This window comes from Triticum urartu, chromosome 1A (genome assembly GCF_056163025.1).
Source record: "Triticum urartu cultivar PI428250 chromosome 1A, HENAU_Tu73, whole genome shotgun sequence".
Classification (NCBI taxonomy): Eukaryota; Viridiplantae; Streptophyta; class Magnoliopsida; order Poales; family Poaceae; genus Triticum; species Triticum urartu.
Window position 1 is genome coordinate 378,800,489 of NC_141873.1, and position 19,690 is coordinate 378,820,178.

Here is a 19,690-nt window from a genome sequence, read left to right on the forward strand (position 1 = left end):
TTGGAAATATTACTAGATTGGTGCACAATAGCTGCCGAACAAGGAAAGTTAGACTTGATTTTTCTCATTTTTTGGTGGCAGGATGTGCATTATCAACTACATTAATCCAGAGAAGGCGGGTTGTCACAAGTGCTTCTCTGCGTTATTTATAAAAAATGACTGGCGATTGTGCTGGTCTCCGGCAGCGGCCGCGGCTTCTCCGACGACGACTATCGGGACGAGGGTGTCTTCTCGGTTGTTCTCCCGCGAGACACGTGACTACCTGGACTCGTACAACAACGCAGTTTTGTGTGTACATGCACCAGTCTACAACAGTGCGCCTACATGTACAAAGAGATCGAAACTTTAGAGTTTAGTCACGGCGACGCGACGCGGCGCGTTACTGCACTCCAGTCACGGCGGTCATCATGCATTGTATTCAATACGAGTCTGTTGCTTTGATAGGATAATTTTGCAGAACATTTTTTCAAAGAGATTCTGATATGAAATTATGCTCTTCTATGTTGTACTTCTTCCAGTCAATTTGTACTGTACCGTGTTGTATTAAGCTGGTGTAGTAATACTTCATTTTTTCCCACTAATGTGTACTGTATACTTCTTTGCTTCATGAATTATCTCCTTACATTTACATACACCCCGGAGTCAGGATTCGAGTATAGGGGGGACCGAGTACGTATATTGATCGAATTTTGTTGATAATTACTAGTTGCTTCTACTAAAATTGTTGATCGTTGGGGGGGGGGGGGGGGGGGGGGGGGCAGGCCCCTGCTCGTCCCCCTGGCTCCGCCCCACCCCGTCACAAAAACGTGGCATATACTACCTTCATACTCCTTTATAGTATTATATACCCTTTCAATGTAATGCAGTATATTCTCACAAAAAATGCAGTATATACTCCTTAGAAGAACAAGATGCATTCCTTCATAATATTGCAGTATATACTCATTACAAAGAAAATATGTATATACTCCTTTGCATAAAAAACTACTACGTTGTATTCCTTTAGTATATACTCAAAACTATGTTGTAAGAGTACTTTTTTTGTGGGGTGTAAGAGTACTTCAAAACAGAGTTAGTATATACTCTACCAAACAAAATGAGGTATATACACCTTCGGTTGTAAGAGTATGATACTGTATATATCACATGAACAGAGACAAATAGAACCATGGTGCATTTCGTTGCGTACGGAATCCATTTTGTCCAGCACCAAATGCTATAACTCTCCTTCCTGATCACTCAACAATTTATTTAATTAGTATACCCCGTAAATGTGACATCCTCCAAATGCATCAACAGAAAGTAGCTTTGTAACAAATTCCTACTTCCTAGGAGGTCAAGTGGGCGTTCCTTCCTTTCAGATGAGTGGAGCCACCATATACTCACGGTTAATCAGTTTTCTATTTTAAGTTGGTTGTTTTTCTAGTGGCTATCCTGTTTAACCCTATCCACATAGGTGGGAGTATGTACTCCTGGGAGTACAAAAGATGAATCCTATATATATATATACGTGCTATTCGTCATCCTGGGTGAGGAACAATTATTCTTCACCCCCTCTATTTTACCATCAATGCACCGTAATTTTACGTTATGTAAGTTTTTTTCTTATTTCCGACGCAAAAAGGGACCGTAAGAAAATATATAATCGCCGTAAAAAAATTATGTTATGTAAAATTAAAAACATGAAAACATAGTCTAAAATACACATAAACTGCAAATTTTCTTGTCTTATGACCTATATTTTTATTTCTTATGTTAAATTTTACGTAGTGAATCAATAGAATGTAACTATTTGAATTCCAAATGTAATTTAATTATGAAGTAATTGTGAGATTACCTCGGGTGAGAAATAACTTATTGTACACCCCGGGTGATGAATATCAACATTATATATATATATATATATAATAAATAGTAGTTTTGAGCTAAGGGCTTTGCTTTCTTGCTATGATCTTGAGGGAATTAAATAAAAGAAAGAATAAAAAGTAATAAAAAGATCATATATTGATCTTATGGAGGGTAATGACTTCACATATAAAGAGTATGATGAATAAAAGTTGTTGAAGGTTGACAAACTTAGTTTTGATCATTGTTGCAATTAATAGGAAGTAATAAAGAAAGAGAGGCTTCACATATAAATATACTATCTTGGACATCTTTTGTAATTGTGAGCACTCATTAAAATATGACATGCTAAAAAATTGATGCTGGACAAGGAAGACAACATAATAGGTTATGTTTTCTTATATCCGAATAGAACTTATATTGTCATGGATCATCCAACATGTTGAGCTTGCCTTTCCCTCTCATGCTAGCCAAATTCTTTGCACCAACCAGAGATACTACTTGTGCTTCCAAACATCCCTAAACCCAGTTTCGCCATGAGAGTCCACCATACCTACCTATGGATTGAGTAATATCCTTCAAGTAAGTTGTCATGGGTGCAAGCAATAAAAATTGCTCTCTAAATATGTATGATCTATTAGTGTGAAGAAAATAAGCTTTATACGAACTTGTGATATGGAAGAAATAAAAGTGACGGACTGCATAATAAAGATACTTATCACAAGCGGCAATATAAAGTGACGTTCTTTTGCACTAAGATTTTGTACATCCAACCATAAAAGCGCATGACAACCTCTGCTTCCCTCTGCGAAGGGCCTATCTTTTACTTTTTTATCTTCTACCCTTATACAAGAGTCATGGTGATCATCACCTTTCCTGTTTATACTTTTTTCCTTTAGCAAGCACTATATGCTGGAGAGATCCGGATATATATACCCACTTGGATGTAGGTTTTTGTAAAGTATTTTTGTTGACATTACCCTTGATGTAAAAGGTTGGGAGGCGAAACTATAAGCCCCTATCTTTCTCGGTGTCTGATGGAAGCTTTGAACCCATAAGTATTGCGTGAGTGTTAGCAATTGTGAAAGATTAAATGATAGTTGAGTATGTGGACTTGCTGAAGAGCTCTTATATTGACTCTTTCCGATGTTATGATAAATTGCAATTGCTCCAACGACTGAAATTATAGTTTGTTAGTTTTCAATGAAGTTTCTAATTCATACTTTACCTTGTGAACAAATTGTTACTTTAACATAAGAAATTATATGACAATATATGTTGGTGTTCTAAAGATGATCATGATGCCCTCATGTCCATATTTTATTTTATCAACACCTCTTTCTCCAAACATGTGGACATATTTTTTGATTTCGGCTTTCGCTTGAGGACAAGCAAGGTCTAAGCTTGGGGGAGTCGATACGTCCATTTCGTGTCATGCTTTTATATTGATATTTATTGCATTATGGTCTGTTATTACAAATTATATCACAATACTTATGCCTATTCTCTCTTATTTTACAAGGTTTACATGAAGAGGGAGAATGCCGGCAGCTGGAATTCTGGACTAGAAAAGGAGCAAATATTAGAGACCTATTCTGCACAACTCCAAAAGTCCTGAAACTTCATGGAGCATGTTTTTGGAATATATAAAAAATATTGGGCGAAGAAACTACTAGAGGGGGGCCACCAGCCAGCCACAAGGGTGTAGGACGCACCCCCCGTCCTTGTGGGCCCCCTGGCAGCCCTCCGGTGCCCATGTTTGGCTATATGGTGTGTTTTGACCTGGAAAAAATCAGGAGGAAGCTTTCAGGATGAAGCACCGCTGTCTCGAGGCGGAACCTAGGCAGAACCAATCTAGGGCTCCGGTGGAGCTGTTATGCCGGGGAAACATCCCTCCGGGAGGGGGAAATCGAAGCCATCGTCATCACCAACGATCCTCTCATCGAGAGGGTGTCAATCTCCATCAACATCTTCACCAGCACCATCTCCTCTCAAACCCTAGTCCATCTCTTGTATTCGATCTTGGTCCCAAAACCTCAGATTGGTACCTATGGGTTGCTAGTAGTGTTGATTACTCCTTGTAGTTGATGCTAGTTGGTTTATTCGGTGGAAGATTATATGTTCAGATCCTTTATGCATATTAATACCCCTGTGATTATGAATATGAATATGATTTATGAGTAGTTACGTTTGTTCCTGAGGACATGGGAGAAGTCTTGCTATAAGTAGTCATGTGAATTTGGTATTCGTTCGATATTTTGATGAGATCTATGTTGTCTTTCCTCTAGTGGTGTTATGTGAACGTCGACTACATGACACTTCACCATTATTTGGTCCTAGGGGGGAGCATTGGGAAGTAATAAGTAGATGATGGGTTGCTAGAGTGAAAAAAGCTTAAACCCTAGTTTATGCGTTGCTTCGTAAGGGGCTGTTTTGGATCCATATGTTTCATGTTATGGTTAGGTTTACCTTAATACTTCTTTCGTAGTTGCGGATGCTTGCGAGAGGGGTTAATCATAGGTGGGAGGCTTGTCCAAGGAAGGGAAGCACCCAATAACCGGTCCACTGATATGTCTCCAACGTATCTATAATTCTTTCGTAGTTTAGGATTTCGAAGAAAAGGAATATCAAATGGAGTCCAAACGGAATGAAACCTTCGGGAACGTGATTTTCTCAACAAACGTGATCCAGGAGACTTGGTGTGGCCATCAAGAAACAAGGGAGGAAGGCACGAGGCAGGGGGCGCGCCTACCCCCCTGGGCATGCCCTCCACCCTCATGGGCCCTCCGTTGCTCCACCGACGTACTTCTTCCTGCTATATATATTTCCATGTACCCCCAAACATCCAGGAGCACCACGAAAACCTAATTCCACCGCCGCAACCCTATGTACTCGAGAGATCCCATCTCGGGGCCTTTTCTGGAGCTCCACAGGAGGGGGCATTGATCACGGAGGGCCTCTACATCAACTCCATGGCCTCTCCGGTGATGTGTGAGTAGTTTACTTCAGACCTACGGGTCCATAGTTATTAGCTAGATGGCTTCTTCTCTCTCTTTGGATCTCAATACAAAGTTCTCCTCGACTTTCTTGGAGATCTACTCGATGTAATCTTGTTTTGCGGTGTGTTTATCGAGATCCGATGAATTGTGGGTTTATGATCCAGATTATCTATGACCAATATTTGATTCCCCTCTGAATTCTTTTATGTATGATTGGTTTATCTTTGCAAGTCTCTTCGAATTATCAGTTTGGTTTGGCCTACTAGATTGATCTTTCTTGCAATGGGAGAAGTGCTTAGCTTTGGGTTCAATCTTGCGGTGTTCGATCCCAGTGACAGAAAGGGAACCGATGCGTATTGTATTGTTGCCATAGAAGATAAACATATGGGGTTTATATCATATTGCATGAGTTTATCCCTCTACATCATGTCATCTTCCTTAAAGCATTACTCTGTTCTCTTGAACTTAACACTCTAGATGCATGCTGGATAGTGGTCGATGTGTGGAGTAATTGTAGTAGATGCAGAATCGTTTCGATCTACTTGTCTCGGACGTGATGCCTATATACATGATCATACCTAGATATTCTCATAACTATGCTCAATTCTATCCATTGATCGACAGTAATTCGTTTACCCACTATAATACTTATGCTCTTGAGAGAAGCCACTAGCGACACCTATGGCCCCCGGGTCTATCTTCCATCATATTAATCTTCCAATACTTAGTTATTTCCTTTGACGTTTATTTTACTTTGCATCTTTATTTCTCTTTATCATAAAAATACCAAAAATATTATCTTATCATATCTATCAGATCTCACTCTCGTAAGTGACCGAGAAGGGCTTGACAACCCCTTTATCGCGTTGGTTGCGAGGTTCTTATTTGTTTGTGTTGGTGCATGGGACTTGAGCATGATCTCCTACTGGATTTATACCTTGGTTCTCAAAAACTAAGGGAAATACTTACGCTGCTTTACTGCATCACCCTTTCCTCTTCAAGGGAAAACCAACGTAGTGCTCAAGAGGTAGCATCCACCCACGTATCAAATTATCAAAGTAATGAACGCGAATCATATGAGCATGATGAAAAATAACTTGACATCAATTCCCATGTGTCCTCGGGAGTGCTTTGCATTATATAAGAGTTCGTCCAGGCTTGTCCTTGCTACAAAAAGGATTGGGCCATCTTGCTGCACCTTGTTTACTTTTATTACTTGTTACCCGTTACAATTTATCTTATCACAAAACTATCTGTTACCGATAATTTCAGTGCTTGCAGAGAATACCTTGCTGAAAACCACTTGTCATTTCCTTCTGCTCCTCGTTGGGTTCTACACTCTTACTTATCGAAAGGACTATGATAGATCCCATTGATACGTCTCCAACGTATCCATAATTTTTGATTGTTCCATGCTATTATATTATCAACCTTGGATGTTTTATATGCATTTATATGCTATTTTATATGATTTTTGGGACTAACCTAGTAACCTAGAGCCCAGTGCCAGTTTTTGTTTTTTCCTTGTTTTAGAGTATCGCAGAAAAGGAAAATCAAATGGAGTCCAATTGACCTGAAACTTCACGGAACTTATTTTTGGACCAGAAGAAGCCCACGAAGTATCGGAGATGGACCAGGAGAGTCTCGGGCTGCCCACGAGGGTGGGGGGTGCGCCCACCCCCCTGGGCGTGCCCCTGCCTCGTGGATAGCCCGGAGGTCCACCGACGTACTTCTTCCTCCCATATATACCCATATACCCTAAAAACATCGGGGAGCACAATAGATCGGGAGTTCCGCCGCCATAAGCCTCCGTAGCCACCGAAAACCAATCTAGACCCGTTTCGGCACCCTGCCGGAGGGGGAATCCTTCTGCGGTGGCCATCTTCATCATCCCGGTGCTCTCCATGACGAGGAGGGAGTGGTTCTCCCTCGGGGCTGAGGGTATGTACGAGTAGTTATGTGTCTGATCTCTCTCTCTCTCTCTCTCTCTCTCTCTCTCGTGTTCTTGAGGTGGTACGATCTTGATGTATCGCGAGCTTTGCTATTATAGTTGGATCTTATGATGTTTCTCCCCCTCTACTTTCTTGTAATGGATTGAGTTTTCCCTTTGAAGTTATCTTATCGGATTGAGTCTTTAAGGATTTGAGAACACTTGATGTATGTCTTGCGTGGGATAACCATGGTGACAATGGGTTATTCTATTGATTTACTTGATGTATGTTTTGGTGATCAACTTGCGGGTTTCTCCCATGAACTTATGCATAGGGGTTGGCACACATTTTCGTCTTGACTCTCCGGTAGAAACTTTGGGGCACTCTTTGAGGTCCTATGTGTTGGTTGAATAGATGAATCTGAGATTGTGTGACGCATATCATATAATCATACCCACGGATACTTGAGGTGACATCGGAGTATCTAGGTGACATTAGGGTTTTGGTTGATTTGTGTCTTAAGGTGTTATTCTAGTACGAACTCTAGGGCTGTTTGTGACACTTATGGGAATAGCCCAACGGATTGATTGGAAAGAATAACTTTGAGGTGGTTTCGTACCCTACCATAATCTCTTCGTTTGTTCTCCGCTATTAGTGACTTTGGAGTGACTCTTTGTTGCATGTTGATGGATAGTTATGTGATCCAATTATGTTATTATTGTTGAGAGAACTTGCACTAGTGAAAGTATGAACCCTAGGCCTTGTTTCAACGCATTGAAATACCATTTACGCTCACTTTTATCATTAGTTACCTTGCTGTTTTTATATTTTCAGATTACAAAAACCTATATCTACCATCCATATACCACTTGCATCACCATCTCTTCGCCGAACTAGTGCACCTATACAATTTACCATTGTATTGGGTGTGTTGGCGACACAAGAGATTCTTTGTTATTTGGTTGCAGGGTTGCTTGAGAGAGACCATATTCATCCTATGCCTCCTATGGATTGATAAAACTTAGGTCATCCACTTGAGGGAAATTTGTTACTGTCCTACAAACCTCTGCGCTTGGAGGCCCAACAACGTCTACAAGAAGAAGGTTGTGTAGTAGACATCAAGCTCTTTTCTGGCGCCGTTGTCGGGGAGGTTAGCGCTTGAAGGTATATCTTTAGATCTTGCAATCGAATCTTTTTGTTTCTTGTTTTAGCACTAGTTTAGTTTATAAAAGAAAACTAAAAAAATGGAATTGAGTTTACCTCATATGCTTCATCTTTTTAATATCTTTCATGAGTATGATGGGAAGGAAAATTGTGCCAAAGTGTCAGAAGAAGAATGCATTAAAATGTTGGCACTAAATCTTTGAATGATGAGCATGATTGCAATGATGTTAGTATGAATTCCTTGAATATCCATGATATTAATGATATGAAAAGTCACAAGCTTGGGGAAGCTATGTTTGATGAAGATGATATTTTTGGTCTCCCATGTTTTGATATGCAAATTTATAATGATGATAGCATGCCTCCTACCTATGAGGATTATATTGATGAAAGTGGGTTTGGAAGAGTGTCAACTTTAGGAAGTAATGATCCCACTATTTTGGAGGATGTTGAATCTTATTATGATAATTATGAAAGTGGATTTGGAGAGGTCATGACTTTATTTAGTGATGATTCCACTATCTTGGAAGAGGTTTCAATCGATTATGATGAGAACAAAGTTGCTACTTATGATAATTATTGTGATGATACATATGCTATAAAAAGTAGTGATGATTATATTTATAAAACTTGTCATGATTATGATTACCATTTTTCTGAACATTACTCTTTTAATGTGGAAACAATTTATAGTATTCAAGTCTCTTATGATACTCCCACTATCCCGAATGAGAAGAATTTTTTCTTATATGGAGAGTAGTAAATTTTCTATGCTTGTAGATCATGAAAAGAATGCTTTATGTGATAGTTATATTGTTGAATTCATTCATTACTCTACTTAAAATTATTGTGAGGGAGGAATATATGCTCGTAGGAATTGCAATAATATCAAGTTTCCTCCCTATGTGCTTAAAGTTTCAAAGTTATGCTTGTTTTGCCCTCCTATGCTAGTTGATTATTGTTCCCATAAGTTGTTTGCTCACAAAATCCCTATGCATAGGAAGTGGGTTAGACTTAAATGTGCTAGTCATATTCTTCATGATGCTCTCTTTATGTTTCAATTCTTATCCTTTATGTGAGCATCGTTGAAATCATCATGCCTAGCTAGGGGCGTCAAATGATAGCGCTTGTTGGGAGGCAACCCAACTTTATTTTTGTTACTTGATTTTTGCTCCTGTTTATTAATAAATAATTTATCTAGCCTCTGTTATGACTGAGTTTTTTTATGTTTTAATTAGTGTTTGTGCCAAGTAGAACCGTTGGGAAGACTGGGGAAAGTCTTGTTGATCTTACTATAAAAAACAGAAACTTTAGCACTCACGAGAATTGCTGCCATTTTTTATTGGAGAGTTCTATTTAGTTAATTATTTTTGAATATGATTAATAGATAAATTCCTAACGTCCAGAAATTTATTTTAGAATTTTTGGGGTTCTAGAAGTTTGTGTTAGTTACAGATTACTACAGACTGTTCTGTTTTTGACAGATTCTGTTTTTCATGTGTTGTTTGCTTATTTGGATGAATCTATGGCTAGTAAAAGAGTTTATAAACCATAGAGAAGCTTCAATACAGTAGTTTTAACACCAATATAAATAAATAATGAGTTCATTATAGTACCTTGAAGTGGTGTTTTGTTTTCTTTCGCTAACGGAGCTTATGAGTTTTCTATTAAGTTTTGTGTTGTGAAGTTTTCAAGTTTTGGGTAAAGATTTGATGGACTATGGAATAAGGAGTGGCAAGAGCCTAAGATTGGGGATGCCCAAGGCACCCCAAGGTAATATTCAAGGACAACCAAGAGCCTAAGCTTGGGGGTGCCCCGGAAGGCATCCCCTCTTTCGTCTTAGTTCATCGGTAACTTTACTTGGAGCTATATTTTTATTTACCACATGATATGTGTTTTGCTTGGAGCGTCATTTTACTTTCTTTTGTTTTGCTTGCTGTTTGAATAAAATACCAAGATCTGAAACTCTTAAATGTTAGAGAGTCTTCACATAGTTGCATAATTATTCGACTACTCATTGATCTTCGCTTATATCTTTTGGAGTAGTTTGTCATTTGCTCTAGTGCTTCACTTATATCTTTTTAGAGCACGGTGGTGGTTTTATTTTATAGAAATAGATGAACTCTCATGCGTCACTTATATCATTTTGAGAGTCTTTAAAACAGCATGCTAATTTGCTTTGGTTATGAATTTAGTCGTAATATGATGGGCATCCAAGAGGGGTATAATAAAAACATTCATATAGAGTGCATTGAATACTAAGAGAAGTTTGATACTTGATAATTGTTTTGAGATATGGAGATGGTGATATTAGAGTCATGCTAGTTGAGTAGTTGTGAATCTGAGAAATACTTGTTTTGAAGTTTGTGATTCCCGTAGCATGCAGGTATGGTGAACCGTTATGTGATGAAGTCGGAGCATGATTTATTTATTGATTGTCTTCCTTATGAGTGGCGGTCGGGGACGAGCGATGGTCTTTTCCTACCAATCTACCCCCCTAGGAGCATGCGCATAGTACTTTGTTTCGATAACTAATAGATTTTTGCAATAAGTATGTGAGTTCTTTATGACTAATGTTGAGTCCATGGATTATACGCACTCTCACCCTTCCACCATTGCTAGCCTCTCTAATACCGCGCACCTTTCGCCGGTATCATAAACCCACCATATACCTTCCTCAAAACAGCCACCATACCTACCTATCATGGCATTTCCATAGCCTTTCCGAGATATATTGCCATGGAACTTTCCACCGTTCCGTTTACTATGACACGCTCCATCATTGTCATATTGCTTTGCATGATCATGTAGTTGACATTGTATTTGTGGCAAAGCCACCGTTCATAATTCTTTCATACATGTCACTCATGCATCATTGCACATCCCGGTACACCGCCGGAGGCATTCATATAGAGTCATATTTTGTTTTAAGTATCGAGTTGTAATTCTTGAGTTGTAAGTAAATAAAAGTGTGATGATCATCATTATTAGAGCATTGTCCCAGTGAGGAAATGATGATGGAGACTATGATTCCCCCATAAGTCAGGATGAGACTCCAGATGAAAAAATAAAAAAAGAGAAAAAAAGAGGCCATAAAAAAGAAAAGGCCCCAAAAAAATGAGAGAAAAAGAGAGAAGGGGCAATGCTACTATCCTTTTACCACACTTGTGCTTCAAAGAAGCACCATGATCTTCATGATAGAGAGTCTCCTATGTTGTCACTTTCATATACTAGTGGGAATCTTTCATTATAGAACTTGGCTTGTATATTCCAATGATGGGCTTCCTCAAAATGCCCTAGGTCTTCGTGAGCAAGCGGGTTGGATGCACACCCACTAGTTTCTTTTGTTGAGCTTTCATACATTTATAGCTCTAGTGCATCCGTTGCATGGCAATCCCTACTCACTCACATTGATATCTATTGATGGGCATCTCCATAGCCCGTTGATATGCCTAGTTGATGTGAGACTATCTTCTCCTTTTTGTCTTCTCCACAACCACCATTCCATTCCACCTATAGTGCTATGTCCATGGCTCACGCTCATGTATTGCGTGAAGATTGAAAAGGTTTGAGAACATCAAAAGTATGAAACAATTGCTTGGCTTGTCATCAGGGTTGTGAATGATTTAAATATTTTGTGTGGTGAAGATAGAGCATAGCCAGACTATATGATTTTGTAGGGATAGCTTTCTTAGGCCATGTTATTTTGAGAAGACATGATTACTTGGTTAGTATGCTTGAAGTATTATTATTTCTATGTCAATATTAAACTTTGTCTTGAATCTTATGGATCTGAATATTCTTGCCACAATAAAGAATTACATAGAGAAATATATTAGGTAGCATTCGACATAAAAAATTCTGTTTTTATCATTTACCTACTCGAGGACGAGCAGGAATTAAGCTTGGGGATGCTGATACGTCTCCAACGTAACTATAATTTTTGATTGTTCCATGCTATTATATTATAAACCTTGGATGTTTTATATGCATTTATATGCTATTTTATATGATTTTTGGGACTAACCTATTAACCTAGAGCCCAGTGCCAGTGCCAGTGCCAGTTTCTGTTTTTTCCTTGTTTTAGAGTATCGCAAAAAATCAAGATCAAACGGAGTCCAATTGACCTGAAACTTCACGGAACTTATTTTTGGACCAGAAGAAGCCCACGGAGTATCGGAGATGGACCAGGAGAGTCCTGCGCTGCCCACGAGGGTGGGGGGCGCGCCCACCCCCTGGGCGCACCCCCTGCCTCGTGGACAACCCGGAGGTCCACCGACGTACTTCTTCCTCCCATATATACCCATATACCCTAAAAACTTCGGGGAGCACAATAGATCGGGAGTTCCGTCGCCAGAAGCCTCCGTAGCCACCGAAAACCAATCTAGACCCGTTCCAGCACCCTGCCGGAGGGGGAATCCTTCTCCGGTGGCCATCTTCATCATCCCAGTGCTCTCCGTGACGAGGAGGGAGTAGTTCTCCCTCGGGGCTGAGGGTATGTACCAGTAGCTATGTGTTTGATCTCTCCCTCTCTCTCTCTCGTGTTATTGAGGTGGTATGATCTTGATGTATCGCGAGCTTTGCTATTATAGTTGGATCTTATGATGTTTCTCCCCCTCTACTCTCTTGTAATGGATTGAGTTTTCCCTTTGAAGTTATCTTATCGGATTGAGTCTTTAAGGATTTGAGAACACTTGATGTATGTCTTGCGTGGGATAACCATGGTGACAATGGGTTATTCTATTGATTTACTTGATGTATGTTTTGGTGATCAACTTGCGGGTTTCTCCCATGAATTTATGCATAGGGGTTGGCACACATTTTCGTCTTGACTCTCCGGTAGAAACTTTGGGGCACTCTTTGAGGTCCTATGTGTTGGTTGAATAGATGAATCTGAGATTGTGTGACGCATATCATATAATCATACCCATGGATACTTGAGGTGACATCGGAGTATCTAGGTGACATTAGGGTTTTGGTTGATTTGTGTCTTAAGGTGTTATTCTAGTACGAACTCTAGGGCTGTTTGTGACACTTATAGGAATAGCGCAACGGATTGATTGGAAAGAATAACTTTGAGGTGGTTTCATACCCTACCATAATCTCTTCGTTTGTTCTCCGCTATTAGTGACTTTGGAGTGACTCTTTGTTGCATGTTGATGGATAGTTATGTGATCCAATTATGTTATTATTGTTGAGAGAACTTGCACTAGTGAAAGTATGAACCCTAGGCCTTGTTTCAACGCATTGAAATACCATTTACGCTCACTTTTATCATTAGTTACCTTGCTGTTTTTATATTTTCAGATTACAAAAACCTATATCTACCATCCATATACCACTTGCATCACCATCTCTTCGCCGAACTAGTGCACCTATACAATTTACCATTGTATTGGGTGTGTTGGCGACACAAGAGATTCTTTGTTATTTGGTTGCAGGGTTGCTTGAGAGAGACCATCTTCATCCTATGCCTCCTATGGATTGATAAAACTTAGGTCATCCACTTGAGGGAAATTTGTTACTGTCCTACAAACCTCTGCACTTGGAGGCCCAACAACGTCTACAAGAAGAAGGTTGTGTAGTAGACATCACCCATATACTTGTGGATCATCACCTCGAAGCATGCACGACCAGACTTTTTAGTCTGGACAGTTGCCGAGGCGACGTGGGCAAGTGGGGGCGTCTGCGTCCCATCGTGCGCCACAGTCTGCTACCTCTTGAGCTTGCGTTGTTTTTTTCCCTTGAAGAGGAAATGGTGATGCAGCAAAGTAGAGTAAGTATTTCCCTAAGTTTTGAGAACCAAGGTATCAATCCAGTTGGAGACAATGCGCAAGTCACCGAATACCTGCACAAACAAACACCAACTTGCACCCAACACGATAAAGGGGTTGTCAATCCCTTCACGGTTATTTGCAACGTGAGATCTGATAGAGATGGATAAACAGTAAAGTAATGTTTTTAGTATTTTTGGTTTATGGAATGGAAAGTATAAGATTGAAAGAAAGTAAATCAGACACTAAAATTATAGATCGAAACTTATATGATGGAAAATAGACCCGGGGGCCATAGGTGCTTCTCTCAAGATAGAAATTATTACGGTGGGTGAACAAATTACTGCCGAGCAATTGATAGAAAAGCGCAAAGTTATGACAATATCTAAGGTAATGATCATGAATATAGGCATCACATCCGTGTCAAGTAGACTGAAACAATTCTGCATCTACTACTATTACTCTACACATCGACCGCTATCCAACATTCAGCTAGAGTATTAAGTTCATAAAGAACGAACTGACGCCTTAAGCAAGATGACATGATGTAGAGGAATTAACTCAAGCAATATGATGAAAACCCCATCTTTTTATCCTCGATGGCAACAATACAATACGTATCGGTTCCCCTTCTGTCACTAGGATCGAGCACCTCAAGATTGAACCCAAAGCTAAGCACTTCTCCCATTGCAAGAAAAACCAATCTAGTTGGCCAAACCAAATTGATAGTTCGAAGAGACTTGCAAAAATATCAAATCATGCATATAAGAATTCAGAGAAGATTCAAATAATATTCTGATACGTCTCCAACATATCTATAATTTTTGATTGTTCCATGTTGTTATATTATCAATCTTGGATATCATCTTATAATCATTTTATATCATTTTTTGGTACTAACCTATTGACATAGTGCCAAGTGTCAGTTGCTGTTTTTTGCGTGTTTTTTTACATCGCATGTAATCAATATCGAACGGAGTCCAAATGCAACAAAACTTTTTGTGGATTTTTTGGACCAGAAGACAACCAATGGGCTGAAGAAGCATCTGGGGCTGCTCTGAGGGGAGCACAACCCACCATGGCACGCTTGGCGGCCCAGGCATGCCCTGGTGGGTTGTGCCCACCTCGGGTGCCCCTCGGACCGCCTCTTTACTCTATAAATACCCCAATATTCCAGAAACCCTAGGGGAGTCAACGAAAATCAATTCCAGCCGCCACACAGTCCAAAACCACCAGATCCAATCTAGACACCATCAAGGAGGGGTTCACCACTTTCATTAGCGCCTCTCCGATGATGTGTGAGTAGTTCTTTGTAGACCTTCGGGTCTGTAGTTAGTAGCTAGATGGCTTCCCCTCTCTCGTTTGATTCTCAATACAATGGTCTCTTGGAGATCCATATGATGTAACTCTTTTTGCGGTGTGTTTGTTGGGATCCGATGAACTTTGAGTTTATGATCAGATCTATCTCTTTTTATCCATGAAAGTTATTTGAGTTTCTTTGATCTCTTTTATGCATGATTTCTTATAGCCTCATATTTCTTCTCTGATATTTGTTTTTTGGCCAACTTGATCTATTTATCTTGCAATGGGAAGGGGTGCTTTGTAGTGGGTTCAATCTTATGGTGCTTGATCCCAGTGACAGAAGGGGAACCGACACATATGTATCATTGCTACTAAGGATAAAGTGACGGGGTCTATTTCTACATAAATAGATCTTGTCTACATCATGTCATCATTCCTATTGCATTACTCCATTTCTCCATGAACTTAATACACTAGATGCATTCTGGATAGCGGTCGATGTGTGGAGTAATAGTAGTAGATGCAGGCTGGAGTCGGTCTACTAATCTTGGATGTGATGCCTATGTAATGATCATTGCCTGGATATCGTCATGATTATTTGAAGTTATATCAATTGCTCAACAGTAATTTGTTCACCCACCGTTTGCTATTTTTCTCGAGAGAAGCCGCTAGTGAAACCTACGACCCCCGGATCTCTTTCTCATATTATTTGCCTTCGCGATCTATTTTATTTGCCTTTTTATTTTCAGATCTATTAAACCAAAAATACAAAAATAACTCACCACAATTTATTCTTATTTATTTTATTTGGCGTTCGTTCTATCAATCTACTACAATTTATTCACGTCTGTTTGCCAATTTGTGGCACCGTTACCCGAAAGGGATTGACAACCCCTTTAACACGTCGGGTTGCAAGTACTTGTTATTTGTGTGCAGGTGCCGTTCACGTATTGTTGCTTGGTTCTCCTACTGGTTCGATAACCTTGGTTTCATCACTGAGGGAAATATCTACTGTCACTGTGCTGCATCATCCCTTCCTCTTTGGGGAAATACGACGTAGCTTCAAGCCGCATCAAAAGGAATTTCTAGCGCCGTTGCGAGGGAGGATCTTCAACATCTACCAGGTTCCTAATCACAAATCTCGTCTCCTCACAATTTACATTATTTGCCATTTGCCTCTCGTTTTCCTCTCCCCCACTTCACAAAAATTTGCCGTTTTATTCGCCCTCTTTTTCGTTCGCCGTTTTCTTACCGGATATGTTTTTGGGTGCAATCTTGTTGCGTAGTCATCATGACTCAAGAGAACACCAAATTGTGTGATTTCTCAAATACCAACAACAATGATTTTATTGGCACTCCGATTGCTCCTCCCTCCACTAGTGTGGAGTCTTGTGATATTAATCCTGCTTTACTGAATCTTGTTATGAAAGATCAATTTTCCGGTACTCCTAATGAGGATGTCGCGTCCCATCTTAATACCTTCGTGGAATTATGCGATATGCAAAATTAAAAAGATGTGGACAATGATGTTGTGAATATGAAATTATTCCCTCCGTCCCATAATGTAAGACGTTATTTAACACTATAATAGTGTCAAAAAGCGTCTTACATTATGAGGTGGAGGGAGTATTTCCGTTTTCTTTGCATGAGTCCGCACAAAAATGGTTTTCTTCTTTGCCTCGCAATAGTATCGATTCTTGGAATAAGTGGAAAGATGCTTTTCTCACTAAGTATTTTCCGCCCGCAAAAATTATTTCCCTTAGAACCCAGATCATGAATTTCAAGAAACTTGAACATGAGCATGTTGCAAAATCTTGGGAAAGGATGAAAATGATGCTAAGGAATTGCCCAACTCATGGGTTAAATCTTTGGATGATCATACAAATTTTTTATGCGATATTGAATTTTGTTTCATAATCTTTTAGATTCCACCGCGGGTGGTACTTTTATGGAAATTACTTTGGGTGAAGCTACCAAATTGCTTGATAATATCATGGCAAATTATTCACAATGGCATACCGAAAGAGCTCCTACTAGTAAAAAAGTTAATTCGGTTGAAGAAATTTCTTCTTTGAGTGAAAAAGTTGATGCTCTTATGAAATTGGTTGCTAGTAAAAGTGATCCTATTGATTTCAATGATATGCCTTTGTCTACTTTGATCAAGAAAAATCCTGGTGCCGTAGATGTGAATTTTATTTCTTGAAATAATTTCAATAACAATGCTTGTAGAGGTAATTTTAATCCTGGGTTTTTTCCTAGTAATTCCTCTAATAATTATGGTAATTCCTATGGAAATTAATCTTATAATAATAATAATAATAATAGGAACACCTCTGATCTTGAGAATAATATTAAATAATTTATCAACACTCAAAAAGTTTTCAACACTACCATAGAAGAAAAGTTGAATAAGATTGATGATTTGTCTAGAAGTGTTGATAGAATTGCTCATGATGTAGAAAATCTCAAGATGAAAATATTTGTGCATAAGGTTGAGGAATCAATTAAAGCTCTTTATGTTTCTGTGGATGAAAGTAAGAAAAGAACCTCTATCCTTAGAGCTAAAAGAGAATTTTTAGAAAAAGCGTTTTGTAGTGATTACTTTCGTGGAAGTGATGAAGATCTTAAAATGATTGGTGTCTCTTCTATTGATTCCTTGTTTAGTAAGGTTAAGATTGATGAAAACGGACTAGAGAAGAGTCAACTTTAGCTAGAAGGCGTCCCGATATTTCGGAGGGGGAAAATCTTGTTGAGAAAATTGATAAAAGTGGGTTTGAAGAGGTCAAAACTTTAACTAGTGATGCACCCACTCTTTTGGACTAAAAAGACTTTAATTATGATAGTTGCTCTTTTATTGATTGTATTTCTTTGTTGCAATCCATGATAAATTCACCCCATACTTCTGAACAAAATAAAGCTTTTACTAAACATATTGTTGATGCTATGATGAAAGCTTTAGAAGAAAAGTCAGAATTAGAAGTTTCAATTCCTAGAAAATTGCATGATGAATGGGAACCTACTGTCAAAGTCAAGATAAAAAATTATGAGTTTTTTGCCTTGTGACACTTGGGTGCTAGTGTTTCTACAATTCCGAAATCTTTATGTGATGTGCTTGGTCTTACCGATATTGAAGAATGTTCTTTAAATTTGCACTTGGTGGATTCTACTATTAAAAAACCTTTGGGAAGAATTGATGATGTTCTTATTCTTGAAAATAGTAATTATGTTCCCATAGACTTTATTGTTCTTGATATTGATTGCAATCCGTCTTGTCCAATTATTCTTGGTAGACCGTTTTTACGCACTATCGGTGCCATGATTGATATGAAAGAAGGCAATATTAAGTTCCAATTTCCTTTGAGGAAGGGTATGGAACACTTCCCTAGAACAAGAATTAGGCCACCATATGAATCAATCATGAGGGCATCTTATGGATCTAGAACCAAAGATGACAAAACTTAGATCCTTGCTTTATGCCTAGCTAAGGGCGTAAAACTATAGCGCTTGTTGGGAGGCAACCCAATGAATAAAATTTATTTTTCCTTTTTTGCTTTCCGTTCTTGAGTGTTAGCACAATTATGCTACTATTATGATTGTGTTTTTATGTTTTAATTAATGTTTGTGCCAAGTAAAGCCTTTAGGATCTTCTTGGGTGATAGTTGTTCGTTCTTACTGAAAAACAGAAACTTTTGCGCTCAATAAAACAACTCTCATTTTTAACCAGGGCGTGATAAAATTCCAATTCTTTTTGCAGAGGATTAATATACAAATTTCTCAGGTCATCCTAATGTTTCAGAGTTTTCAGAGTTATAGAAGTATTCGAAATATCCAGATTTCTACAGACTTTTCTGTTTTTGACAGATTCTGTTTTCTTTACGTTGTGTGCTTGTTTCGATGATTCTATGGTTTTCTTTGATGAGTTTTTGTCATAGAAAAGTTTAAATACAGTAGATATAATGCAATATCAAAATATGAATTGGTTTTCTACAACACTTATAGTAGTGATTTGCTTTCTTATACTAACAGATCTCACGAAGGTTTTGTTGGAGTTTTGTGTGATTGAAGTTTTCAAGTTTTGGGTTATCTTACGATGGATGAAGGAATAAGGAGTAAGAAGAGCCTAAGCTTGGGTATGCCCCGGCATCCCAAGCTATTATCCAAAGAAAGCAAGCAACTAAGCTTGGGGATTCCCTGAGTGGCATCCCCTCTTTCTTCTAACGACCTTCGGTATTTTACTCGAAGCTATATTTTTTTATTCATTACATACTATGTGTTTTGCTTGGAGCGTCTTGTACGATATGAGTCTTTGCTTGTTTTATTTTGTGTTTTAAGTCTTGATTCCTTGCTGGACACACCTATTTGAGAGAGCCAAATTTATGCCATTACTTGTTAGAATTGCTCTCTATGCTTCACTTAAATGTTTATGAGCTATGGACTTTCTCTAGTGCTTCACTTATATGTTTTTGAGCATGGTGTGCTTTAGTATTTTTGAAGAAATGCTTTCTTGCTTCACTTAGATCTATTTGAGAGTTAGTAAAATTTTCAAGAAATTCTCTCTTGCTTCACTTAAATTAATTTGAGAGAAAGAAATATTATGCTCATGATCTTCACTTATGTTTGTTTGAGCTTATCAAAAGCAACACATGAAAATTAGTGCCAAAGTGATAGATATCCA